Genomic DNA, 14607 nt, shown 5'->3' on the forward strand with positions numbered 1-14607 from the left:
TTGACATTTCACTACAGCTTTATTAAATACTGCATTATAATTAATAATTTTAAAATAATTATTTATTGACTGTTACAATTCACCTATTACATATTAAACAACCAAATACAAATGAACAAAAATTAAAAATTAACCCACACAAACGCATCCGAAGAAATCCCCTCCATTTCTCCTTGAGTTTCTATTCATCTTTGTGTTGTTGGAAGCTACTAGGGATTTACTTTGGTATTGATCTATATTAATCAACAATTTTTAATTCTTCAAATATATGATTTATGTTTATTTTATCTTCTAAATCCCAAAATCAAAATTCCTTTAAGATTGTTTTGATCTTTCTTGTGTTAGGAGGTATTGAAATTTTGGTGGGTTTAAGGTAATCATCCATTTCTTTATTAATCTATTTTATGTGAACTACTAGAAGACTAGAAGAAAAAAAATCATGTTTTTCCTTCAAAATCTGCATATTTCACACCAGTTTTCAATAAGTCACTAAAGATTAATAAAGAAATCTAAGTAAACATCTAATGTATATAACTAACATTTCATAATTTTGAAAGAAAGAATCTGAAACCCATAAGTTTTTTTAGTTTAAAATATCCTAAACTACCCTATGCTTACTATGTTGTGTTCTTTATGCTATTGTAAACTTTTTTTTTTAGGTATAGGGAGCTTTTGAGTTGAATATGTATAAAATTATACATAATTAAATCATAAATGAAGAAATCAAGGCATGAAATCACAGCAAAACAAAGAAATAGAATGCTTAATAAATCATATAGTTACAAAGTTGAAAACTCAATTCAGAAAACTTATTCTTGCAACTGCATATTCTGTTTATCTTCTTCTATTTTTTTCAATTTTTTCTAAGCGCAGTTTCTCTCAAATCAGGTGTGTGGAAGCAGTGCAATGACCCTAAGGTTTTAAGGGAGCATTGAAAAGGTCAGTCTAAATGCTTTTTGTGTGTTTATAGTATATACATAGTCTATCTATGTTTTGTGTGTTTATAATATATATATATATATATATATATATATATATATAGTCTATCTATACATTACATATGTTTGTTCATATCTCTAAGAAAAATGTAGCAGAAATAATTAGAAAATCAAGTAAAAAAACTTAGGGAAAAAAAGGTCAGAAATAATTGAAATCTCTACATGGCGTATAACAAATTCCACAACACCAGCACCTAACCAGCGAACCAGACCAGATTAAACTGCAATAAACATTACATTTCACAAGATGCTCAAGATTTAAGGTTTAAGGTTAATGCATATAAATGTTTGAGTTTTGGAAAGAAAGTTGAACGTCTTATATATAATAGATTGTCATATTTTCTAACTATAAAAAACCTCAGTACCAAGAGAGTAGATGGGATCGTATTTTGGATTAATTAATTTGATGTCAACGAAAAACAATACCAATATATTATAAGTAATCTAGGAACCATGCTATTGTAGTGAATATGCATACCCAGAGTATCATATAAAGAAACACAATAAAGTCTATGAGCATTGCAGGTCTGCATTAGTTTTTCAGTGTTAATCAAAATTTTCTAGAGAAAAAGCACATTGTTTCTAGGAGAAACTAAAGACCATGATAACTAAGCAGCAGAGAGCGTCATCAATCTGTATAAACATCAGATGTTAAAACAAACCCATAAGATAAAAGTAAATAATATACAGAAGGAAAAATTATATTTTTTCACAAATCTACGAAAACTCAAAAAAAAAAATTATTTTCTAACAAATCTGTAAATCAAATAACCCAAATAAGGTACAAGCTATTTGATAAAAAAAAAATATCAACGGAAAAAAAAAACATTGAAACAATGTAAAAATTTGTGTTCTTTAAATTTGTATTCTTTTAAAATATGTACATCACTAAAGTAAAGAACAAACAAACTAACAACATGCAAACCAAAAAGACAAAAACCCATCTACTTTGTTCCAAAAAATAAAAATGAAAACCGTCTAAAGACAAAACTCACAACATGTAGACCTACAAGAAAAAAAACACTATCAAACATAAAAAAATTATATTTTTTCAAAAACATTTAAATAACGAAAGTAAAGAATAAAAAATAGACAACTCATGACATGCAAATCTAAAGGAAAAAAAAAATCAAACATCCAAAACAAGAAAGTTCTTTTAAATAATATGTAAATAGCAAAATGAGAAAAAGAAACCATCAATAAAATGAAAAAAAAAATATATATTTTACAAACCTGAAGAGAGAAGTGTCAAAGATGATGATGAAGACAAACCTAAAGAGAGAAGTGTAAAAAATGAGGATGAAAACAACATACAAAATGAAGAAAAGACAGAAGAAGAAGAGAGAAAGAAGTTTAGTTTCGGAGAGAGAAGATGAGAAGAAAACGAGAAAGAGAAGGTGGAGAAGAAGATTAGAGAAGAAAGTGTGAGGAGAGAGGAAAGAAGAAAATAAGAATAGTTGAGAAGAAATGAATGTGTCGGCATGTAGAAGAAAAGAAGTAGACGGAATAAATAAATCTTAGGTTTAGTTGATAGTTTGTTTATTAAAAACTATGAAACTGTCGGTGCCAAAATGAAAGTGTTGGTGATGAGGGTTATTTTTTTCTTTAAACGGCGCCGTATGGAGGTATGTATTTAATTTAAGATCTTACACTCCACAGGCTATCATGATCCTACACCGGAGCTTCTCTCTCGTAAATAAAATGAGAGGGACAAAACTGATAACAAATTTAAGAATGGTGCAATAAATAATTGTCATTTTCACTTGGTTTTGTTACTTTTGAATCTCCGAGCTTTTCATTTTCACGTGGTGTCAGGATGTAGATATTATTTGCACCAAGATATATATTAGGAATATATATAGAATGGTAAAGAGTGGTGCTACTATGCCGCCCCCACCTTTATCGTTGGGCGGTTTTTTTTTTTCTTTTTTTTTTCACATTTTTTTAATACATTTAAATAGTTTTAAAAAATAAAAAAACACACCAATACACTTAAAATCACTTCCTTAATCACTAAGTAAAAAAAATTACTAGTAGTCAACTTGAGTGGTCAAATGAGGGAGGCAAAGTAGTTTTTCTCAATGATAAAAGGTATGGGATAAAGGTTAAAGTAAGAAATTATTATTGTGAGGATCGAAAATTGAAATAGGGTTTAATAGAGTGAAATAATATATAAAAAAATAAAATTAAGTTTCATAATTCAAAAATCAAAAACAAATTTAAGGCTTGTTTGTTTTCAAGAACAAAATTTAAAATTTTGAAAACCTTTCATCTCATTATTATAATTTTTTTAAAACTTAAAATAAAAATAATATTAAAAAATATATTTTAATAATATTTTATTAAAATTTTTAATTTTAATCTCAATTCATTTCATCTCATGTCTGAAAATAGATGAGGCCTAAACAACCAAAATAGATTTTAGATTTCAAAGATGACTCATGCATGGCCCCCAACAAGTAAATGATGCTAAATAGTCATGACATCCAGTTGGCCCAGGTCTGACAGTAGGATCTCCAAGATTGTGATCATCATGAATCATGTGACAACAAACGATTGACAATTAGTATAAAAAAAAAAATCTAATTATCTGAAACTATATTAAAGAGTAATAAGATAATGATATTTAAAAAAGATTATAATTAAACGGATGTAGCACTTCTTTAAGATGAGTAGCCCATGATCTATCTCCAAATAATTTATCACAATATAGCTAGGCCAAGTCGATAGCTTAAATAGTTAGATACGGAACTATATATTAATATAAGGAGTCTACAAATTTTGAAGACTGGATTGATGCAATGAATGAAATTAGCTGCATAGCAAATTTTGCTTATAAATTTTTGGCAAATTTACTATAGAAAGACAACAGATGATCATGATTAGGAGTTATTAGAGTAATTGGGCAATTTACTAAAACATCATCACGTGGACTCCTTCTCGTGATTGCTAATTAATGATTATTTTTATAAGCCTATATGTGTCATATCTTGTCAGCCACTTTCATTGCATATATATACGTATAAATACTGTTTAATTTATGTATATATAATTAGTTTCATTTGGATGCAGAAATGATTGAATTGAGATAATTTTAGATGAGTTGAATAAAATATTATTTTTAATATTATTATTATTTTAAGATTTAAAAAAGTTGAATTATTTATTATATTTTGTATATAAATTTGAAAAAATTATAATAATGAGATGAGATAAGATGAGTTAAGATGAGTTCTGAATGCAACGAGGCCTTAGAAGTGCCCAATCATGCCCTCACCCTCATTTAATATATAAATAAATAAATATTTTTTTAATTTTAAATAAGGTGGTCCCTACTTATAATTTTTATTTGCTAATTGCTTTGAAAAAATTTTTATTTAAGAATTCTCATATGTGATATTGATCTATTCTCTTATAGGTTTTCTTTTCCTAGTTTTTTTTTTTTTTTTTTTGATTTGATATGTTATTTTGTTATGTTCGTTTCTTTTTTATTTAAAGTATAGATAATTTGATTGCTTGTATTGTTTCATTTTTCCTATAAACCCAAACACTAAATCTATAAAAATCAGAAGATACAAAATTTTAAAAGATAGTAATTAAAAATTAAAAAAATGTGTAAATCTTAATGATTTAGATACAATAAGAAACAAACTGACACAAATTACATGCCACATTGATCGATCTCTTTTGCCATGGCTCAAACCATTCCCTTTCCCCCAAAAATCAACAATTAAAAAAAAAACTAAAAAATCATAGCATCCAAATAAAAAATTAGTAGAGAAATATTTTAAAATAATTAGTAGATAAATAGTTAGTAATTGCTTGGAATAGGGAATTAAGTTTGACAAATAGTTTCTAAAACATTTTTTATATGTGATATTGAAATATGCTTTTGTTAGACTCCAGTTTCATAATATCTTGCTTGTGTAGAACCGTATCCAACAGTGAAACAATCATTTCCTTCATTAACATAATGAGAAGTGGTAAGATTCTGTAAATAATTTTTTTTAAAAAAAATTTACAAACAAAAATATAAATTTCTATAAAATTTAAGTTTGTAAACTATTTCTTGAAGATCATGGAAAATAACCTGCAAAAAGAATCGTGTATAGAGATTTACTAGAACAGAAAAAAGAAGAGATCCGTAGAAAACAAAGAGAAAGATATGCTAAACAAAGAGCATCCAGCAGCAAATCGATTTGTATAAATGATTCCACATCATTTGGTGATAATGATTTCGATACGTCTGTTGGTGATCAAACGACTACGTCGATTGCTCAATATTCAAACAATAATGTCCAATATATAGACAACATTCAAGACTTTAGTCTTGTTCAAAGAGTATCAAAGAGACAACAGAATTCTGATATTCATATTGATATCATTGAAGAAGATTCGTCTTGTGAAGTATGTATTTTTTCTGGTGTTGATATCTGTGTCATTAATTCGGAGACAAATTCATCCATAAACAATGTCTCCGAATCTTCTAATCAACTCTTTATCGAGCAGGTTCTCCCCTATCATTTTTCGATATTTCTTATTCAATCATCATTCTGTTCTTTTTCTCTGAGATTTTGAAATTTATTATACAAATATTATCCATATATTGTTCGAGAGGAGTCAAGTTACGAAAGAAATATATCGACATCTTATAGGGGTAAGAAACAAATATAAAAGTAGTTGGTTCTTTTTAATTCAGTCGTCAAATCAATATGACGAGCGTCTTTTGTCTTATTTTCATTTTTCAACAAAATAGGTCAGTCACATCACGGTTCTACTCGATTTAGATAATTGTTAAAGATAGTATCATCTGAAGCATATTCTCTGCATTAGTACCCAGCTGCATACATTGTAAAGCAAAGCGATTCACCAAGAAACAACTGGCTTTTGCTGTGCTGATGGAAAATTTTCTTTAACCACAAATGATGTTCCTGATCAGTTTTATGCGTTGTTCATCTTCAACACAGATAAATCTATACATTTTAGGACATACATTCAAACTTTTAGTAACAATTTCGCTTTTACATCATTTGGAGTGAAATTTGATAAAGATCTTTGCAGAAAAAATATGGGAAGTTATACTTTCAAAACTCAGGGATAGATCTATCACTATATCAACGATTTTCTTCCTTCAAATAGTCGTTCTTCTTATTTCCAATTGTATTTCTATGATACAAAGCATGAATAAGAAAATCGCATTTCTGATTCAAACAGAATGAATCCATCATTGCCAACTCATCGATATTTTTCGCATCAATCCGTATTCTATTTTTTTCAGTTCTCTTGGTGATTTGGCAGACTTGAAAAATCAAATAATTCATATAAGATCAGATGTTTCCCTAGATCAACGAGTATTCAATGCCCCCACATCCTCACAAGTTGCAGCAATATAGATAGAAAATGATGATGGAGATAAACTAAGAGGACGCAACATTTTTATCTTTAATCATTCTGGTGGAAGTCATATAGTTCAGTATTATTTTGGGTGTTATGATCCGTGACAATATCCGTTGTTATTTCCTTCTGGTAATATTGGTTGGCATCAAGGGATTGAAAGGGTTAGTAGATGAATCAGATCTACACATAACGAAACAAACTGATCAATAAATCCTCAACAATCAGTGACTGCAGAAGAATTGCTTACAAGAGAACAACAAGGTTAGATTGTAGTACTAATATTAAAAAATCTCATTTAATATGTATATCCAATTTAGTAACATTTCATTCACATTATACTTTTGTAGCATTAAATAGAGAAATGAATGATCCAATTATTTCGTGCCATGAATATCATTACTACAAATCACAAATAAGAGAAAATATCAGATCAATTTTGTTACTTTCTGGTCGACTATTGTAACAATTTGTAATAGTATGTATATTAAGATCGAGACGTCAATATTAGATTATTTTAGAAACAAGCAACAACATATTCAATCAGAGTTGTATCAAGGTATTGTTGATACCATTACGTTTGGGGAAACAAATGCTTCTCATGTTGGGAAACGGATTATACTGCCTTCATCATTTATTAGAAGTCCAAGAGATATGAGAAAAGATATATGGAAGCAATAGTTTTAGTTCATCGTTATGGCAAACCAGACATTCTCTTAACAATGACGTACAACCAAACTGGTAAGAAATTACAAACAAATTAAGTCTGCCTGAGGAGAGTCAGAATCGACCTGATTTGGTTGCTCGAGTCTTTCATGCAAAATTAGAAGAATTGAAGGATCAATTATTCAAGAGGCAAATATTTGGTAAAATCTCAGCATATGTCTACGTTATTGAGCACCAAAAAAGAGGTCTTCCACATGCGCATTTTTTAGTTGTCTTACAGAAGGATTTGAAAGTTTATGCGCCTGAATCTTTTGATGAGATCGTATCAGCAGAGGTACCTGATAAAAATACAAACTTGCACTTGCATAACGCTGTTGTCAAGCATATGATACATGGACCATGTGGAGCCTTGAACCCATCAAATGTTTGCATGAAAAGAAATGGTTGTTGCAAAAGTAATTATCCAAAGAATTATGCATCTGCTACGACCATTGGAAATGATTGTTCTTAATATATAGGCGTTCGAACAATAGAATAATTGTCAAAGTCAGACTCCAAAATTTAGACAATCGTTGGGTTGATCCATATAATCCATATCTGCTTGCAATATTTGACTGTCACATTAATGTCGATATTTGTTCTATAGTAAAAACAGTCAAATATCTTTATAAGTACATTTATAAAGGGCATGATCATATTACTTTCAACCTGATTTCTGAATAAAACAATCAACAAGTTGATGAAATCTAACAATTTCAATTGGCCCGATGGATTGCTCCCCCCGAAGCTATATGGAGAATATATGGCGTTGTTATTAATGAAATGTATCCAGTAGTGTATAGTTTATATTTACATTTGGAGGATCAACACCCAGTGACTTTCCGAGCAAATGACGATCTAATCAACGTTATCAGTCTAGATCGTTCTAGAAAATTGATGTTGACAAAATTCTTTGTATTAAATCGAGTAGATGATAATACAAAGAGGTTATTGTATAAAGAATTTCCAGAATATTATGTTGGAGCCAACAATATAAAGAGTGGACTCCTCGAAAAAAGAAAACCGTTATAGGTCGTATTGTTACAGCAAATTCATTTGAAGGTGAGAGGTATTATCTGCGGATATTGCTAAACCATGTAAGAGGACCTTTGAAGATCTTAGGACAGTTGATGGTGTTGTGGCCCCAACATTTCGCGAGGCAGCAACAATGCATGGTTTGCTACAGAGACACAGTAGCTTAGAAGATTGCTTACATGAAGCATCTCTATATCAAATGTCGTTTAGTTTGAGACGGTTATTTGCAACAATATTAGTTTATTGTAATCCAACCGATCCGAGGGAGTTTTGGGAATGTTTTGAGCAAGATATATCAGTTGATTTCAAATCAACAGAAGATTCTATATCAAATGTAAGAATCCAAGTATTGAGGTCAATTTCTTTTACAATTAAATCAATGGGGAAAAACATTAATTCCTACCACCTTCTTGATGACGACATGTGCTTTGATGGAGAAGAATTTCAATCTAGAAAAATCAATGATGAATTGCCTATTCAAATTCCAAAATAAGATATTGCCGCATTAGAATCTCTTAATAGTGAACAAAAACATATCTATAATGCAGTGCTGGAAAAAATATTTGCAAATCAAAATGCTGCATTCTTTTTAGATGGCCAGGGTGGAACAAGAAAAACATTCCTATACAAGGCACTTCTCGCAACAGTACGATCAAGAAAATTAGTAGCACTTGCAACTGCTTCATCAGGTGTTGCAGCATCTATTCTTCCAGGAGGTCGAACAGCACACTCACGTTTCAAACTTCCACTTAATTCTGACAAAAGAAGCACGTGTTGTGTTAGCAAATAAAGTGCCATGGCAAACTTACTTTGTGCAGCAAAATTAATAATATGGAATGAGGCTCCAATGATAAGAAAGCAACACATAGAAGCATTATATAAAATACTACGAGACATCAATGATTTATATGTAACATTCGGTGAAAAGGTTGTTGTTTTAGACAGAGATTTTCGACAGGTTTTACCCGTGATTCGTAAAGGAACGAAACAAGAACATGTTAATTTCAGTTTGGTTTATTCTTATTTGTGGCCTACATTGACCAAGTTCCGCTTAACTAAAAATATGAGAGCAAGATTGGATCTAATTTTTTCAGATTATGTGTTAGAAGTAGGCAACAGAATGCCACCAAACACAATTGATGAAACCATAAAAAGTCAGAACGGGATGCTAGTTCCCTATGATGATGACAACACTTTTTTAGATCATTTAATAGAAGATGTTTTTCACAATATTCATGAATATTTAGTAAATATTTCAACTATGATGAATTGGGTCATGTTAACACCAAAGAATGGTTCTATTGATAAAAGAAATGCGTTATTAATTCATAGGTTCCCAAGTGAAGTTCAGCGACATTACAGTTTTGACGAGACAATAGACGCATCTGAACAATCAGTTATGGAAGATTTCTTAAATACTCTAACTCTAAATGGACTTCCAACTCATGAATTATTACTCAAGAAAAACCATCCCATCATGCTGCTTAGGAACATTAATCCTTCATAAGGGTTATGCAATAGAGCCCGTTTAATTTGTCGAGCTTTTGATCGAAATATCATATATGTAGAAATTACAGTTGGAGAACATATCGAAAAAGTGATGTTTATTTGAAGGATACTATTCTTACCAAATGTGGATGAAAATAGTGATTTCTCATTTAAATGAACTCAGTTCCCTATAAGATTAAGTTTCGCAATGACTATAAATAAGTCACAAGGGCAGACATTGGATTATGTTGATTTACCTCAACTAGTTTTTTTACATGGTCAATTATATGTGGTTTTATCAAGGGCGAAGACAGCGTCTATAGTGAGGATTCTAATACGATCAGTGTCCACTAAACAACGTGAAAAGAACTGCACAAAAAATATTGTGTTTATAAAATTACTAATATTATCATGTTCGAATTAATGTTATACAGGTAAATAGATTTAATTGTATAGTTTCGATTTATTGTCTATTATAATATTAATCTCTATATGACTAATATTGAGTCATTTAATTAAATGTCTTGTTCAATTGTTTTGGTAGTTCATGAATTAAAATTAAGATTTGTTATACTTTTGCATCTGATATTTTTGTATCTGAAAATGGGAAAAAATTCAGACAGTGTATACATCAATAATGGATATCACTCCAAATACAAATACCTGAAAAATTAAGATGATCGTTGCGGAGAATCACCTAAGCGAATAAGCCAACGCACAACAGTGAAGTACCAAAATCTGACATTAATTGATCAAGGGGTATAATATTTGTTAGCATATATTATGTTTCCAATTTTTTATACTCTTTGAGATTAGAGGTTCTTAAATTCTATCATATTATATAAAAATATTAATGATGTTGCATTTATTTATTTATCTTTTTACAACATATTTTGTTTTTTAAAAAAATCAAACATACAAAAATTATTAACAAAAATATTATAGTAAAATAATTTTCATAATTTTATATAATATGCTATTAATCACAATTAATTTTATTGTTGGTCCAGGGAAATCGAGTACACAACAATGTTTAGAACTGATATTGACCCTAGAGACGACATTTTAAATATTTTTCAGTCGTATTATATCAGCAATGCACATGTCAAACTAGTAGATCCAAAGTACAAAATTAGAGAATGTCAATATCAATGGACTCTGAACTCAAGAACAATAATAGAAGATGTTTCAAAAAATGAAGAGCAAATAGATGCACCAAAATATGAGATCGTCTCATTCATGGACTTAGATGCTTATAAAGGGTCAATTTGAGAAATAGGTAATTTAATTTTAATTTTATTATAAATTAACATTTCATATTTGAATATTTAGATATTTTAGCTGTTGCAATCAAAATTAAGCCAACTAAAGAGGTAATGATAACATTTGGACCAACAACAATTTAAGAGATATATGTTATTGATGAAAGGTAAAAAATTCTTATAACTTCTCATTTCTTTTAAAATTGAATTCCAATATTAATTTATGAAAATTCTATTAATTCTTTTAATTATTTCAATTTTGTAGCTTGATTGGGTTGACTATGTGGGGTCGATTTGTCCTAGATGAATCTCAGAAAATATCAAAAATTATTGAAGATAAACCAATAATACTTAGAACAAAAATATCTGTTCGATCAAATAATGGTATTTATAATAATTAAGCAGCTTAGATATTCTTCCATATTATATATGTCTGCATTAATATTGATCTCAATTTTAACAAAGGATTGTCTCTGTCATCACGTCTGTCAAGTACCTTTACAATCAATTCTCTTCTTCCTGAGGCAGCTACAATGAAGCAATGGTAATTCTCACAAATTAACAATTTCATATTAATGCATTTATATTAGAGTTAATTAAGAGATTTATGTAATTTACCTATATATTTCATTTCCTTATATTATTCTTCATTTCTGAGTTTTAAGGGCGAATAATAATGATTTGATAATTAAAAGTATTATTGCAAGAAGCTTGACATACCCATCTGCCCCTTTATCATCTGTTGGTATTCGAGAAATTGTGAAGAATTGCGATATTGTAGAGTTGATGAAGGGTTTGCAACCCATGGCAGTAAATATTATTTTATTAGTAATAAATTAAAATATTTACACAAGCATTCATTCTAAAAATGGATTATGATTTAATGTAGAAAACAAAATTTTGGATAGAGGCGAAAATAAATGTGATTGACTTGGCCCAAATATTTTATTACATGTCATGTGTTAGTTGTAATAAAGGAACTAGATAGAAATACAATGAAAGCTTCATTTGTATATATTGCAAAAGCAAAGGGGTTTGCAAACTACGGTTTGTATCTTACAATTTTAATTTATAATTGATATCTAATTTAATTTAGAATTTAATACTATTCAAATTGAAAATAATATATTCAATGCATTTAAAGTGCTAGGACATATATTGAACTAGAAGATAATACTGGAAATCTAACTGCTATTATATTCGGTAAAATAGCAGAAGAGGCATTTGGTTGTTCTGCAGTTGAGTTGATGGAACATGCTAGAGAGGTATCTTTTAAAATTTTTATTCAAAAAATCAGTTTGGTTATAATGAGTTAATTAAAAAAGAAATTGGATTTTTATTAATTATGTAAAGTTGTTTAAAATTTATTTTGTAGGAACATCGACCATATATTAAAAGCGTTGTTGAGAAATTATCAATAAAAATTTGGAAGATTCAAGTTAACGCAGATCCAGAGAAACTGAAGGAGAAAAAATATAGGCATTTTAATGTCCTCTCTATTGAGGCAATGCAAGATGAGGAAAATGATGGATCGTCATTTTAGAATCAAAATTATCTCAAACAACTTTCATAAGATTATGGACGATTTTTTTATAGAACCATGTTATAGATTCTATTAATGCTTTTCTTATATATTATATCACAGCGTGTAATTATTTATAAACTACATGAACATTACATCGTTACTTAATTAGTCAAAAACATTAAGTCCTTATTAATAAAAAATTAGTTCTTAACAAAATAAAATTAAATATAAACTAAGCAAACATGTATTGCACGTTGCAACCCACCTAGTGTATATATATTCCACTATAGAAGTAATGAGAATTAACAAATTTTATGAGAGAGGTTTTGAGTTAATATTCATATCAGAAACTTTCATGAAAAATGTAATATAAATGATTTTATTTTTATTTCACCTCCACACATTTAAAAAAACAAAACCAAATTGTCCCATGTACCCGAAGAGTTTAGCATGATTTCATTTTTTGTTTTCAAAAAGAAAACCCATTAGTAAATGAACTATCATTGATTCATTTTGCTTCAATTTTAGAGGTACATGTAAGAGTCAAATCAGTAATCTATAATTTAATTTTGAAATAAAGTAAAACATAAGACAAGATATAAGGTTAAAAAGAGATGAGTCATGCTAGGTTGCCACCTAACAATAACCGTTAGGCGTGCCACCTAACACAAATTTGCATTGTTATTTTTTTCGTCTTTTTTTTTTCATATTTTTTAACATATTTAAATATTTAAAAAAAATTAAAAAAAGTACGAAATATACTAAAAGTCACTTCCTTAATCATTAAGTAAAAAAATAAATTAAAAAATTTTAAATACATGAATGGTCAAAGTGAGAATGCAAACTTAGGCAGCATATTAACATTTTCCTTGCATAGGGAAAGTTGACTCAGACTCCTAAAAGAAAAAGACTTCACAAGGCAAGTTGGACTCAATTACTCTAAGGAAATAAACCTCTATATAACGAGGAGACCCCCACAAATCTGGCGAACTCCACAGAAGCTCCCTACGCCAAACTCCACTATACATAACGACTCCAAAGGATCTTCCCTAAATTAATCCGTTGTATTGTAAAATATGTGAGGTCACGAGAGATTGTAAAGTCATCCATTATAGTAGATTTCGCCCCAAACAACCCGTGAACGCAGACATTATGCCAAACCACTTAAATTCATGTGTCTTTATTTATTTATTTTTATTTGCTTGTTTACTATTTATGTTATGGATGAACACGAAGAACACCGTATCGAAACTTGAATTATCATCGTGGGCTGATGATGATTCTTTCCTCCCTTCCAGCCTCTTGTGCAAGTTAAGGTATTTAATAACACCAATGCTTATTTTTTTTCAATATTATTATATGCAAAATTTAGTAATGCTTATATAGAAATATTCATTTACCTTGGACCCAATTAATGTAAGTATGCATCTAGTGATTTTATGTAGAATTTTGGTGTTATGTTTTTATTGGTAGAACATGCAGAAAGATTACTCCCAACTGAAGAGCTAAACAAACAAAACCAAGACCTCAAAAAATTGTCGTCAGCTGTGACGTATCAGAAATCAAAGTTCAACTTACGTGTTAATATTTAACAGTTCTTCTATATACAATCAGTAGATACAACCGACGTGCAGTTGTCTATGCCACGTTAGATTTAAAATGAATAATTCTTCCTCTTTCATAAGCTCTTTCTCTCTCATCAGCTCGGTCTTTCTCTCTTATCAGCTCCAGCAGCTTGGTCTCTCCATCTCCTTAGCTCTCTCTCATCAGCTCGGTCTCTCTCTCATCAAGTGTCTCAACGTCAGCCACATTTAAACGTCGTTTGCACAAGGCGCTTGCAACAAGCGTTTTTGAATATTTAATCAAGTTACTCATGATTGCTTGGCTGATAAATACACAATTATTAATATAATTGGCAACTTCTATAAAAACAAATTTATGTTTATAATATTAAAAATCATATATACATGATTAAAATTTGTATTTATATATATATATATATTATGTTGAATATAGAACAAAATATTATTGTTGATGCAATTTTTCAATCCAGTCAGAACCCAACAATAAGGTCGAATTGCCCATGATGATAACTTGGGCGCTGATATATCTTTATAGAGATTTACGTGATTTGACATTAAAGTCTATATTTACAGGTCGTTTGAAGGTGAAATATGTTATGTTTAGTAATTTTACAATT

This window comes from Juglans microcarpa x Juglans regia, chromosome 6S (genome assembly GCF_004785595.1).
Source record: "Juglans microcarpa x Juglans regia isolate MS1-56 chromosome 6S, Jm3101_v1.0, whole genome shotgun sequence".
NCBI lineage: Eukaryota > Viridiplantae > Streptophyta > Magnoliopsida > Fagales > Juglandaceae > Juglans > Juglans microcarpa x Juglans regia.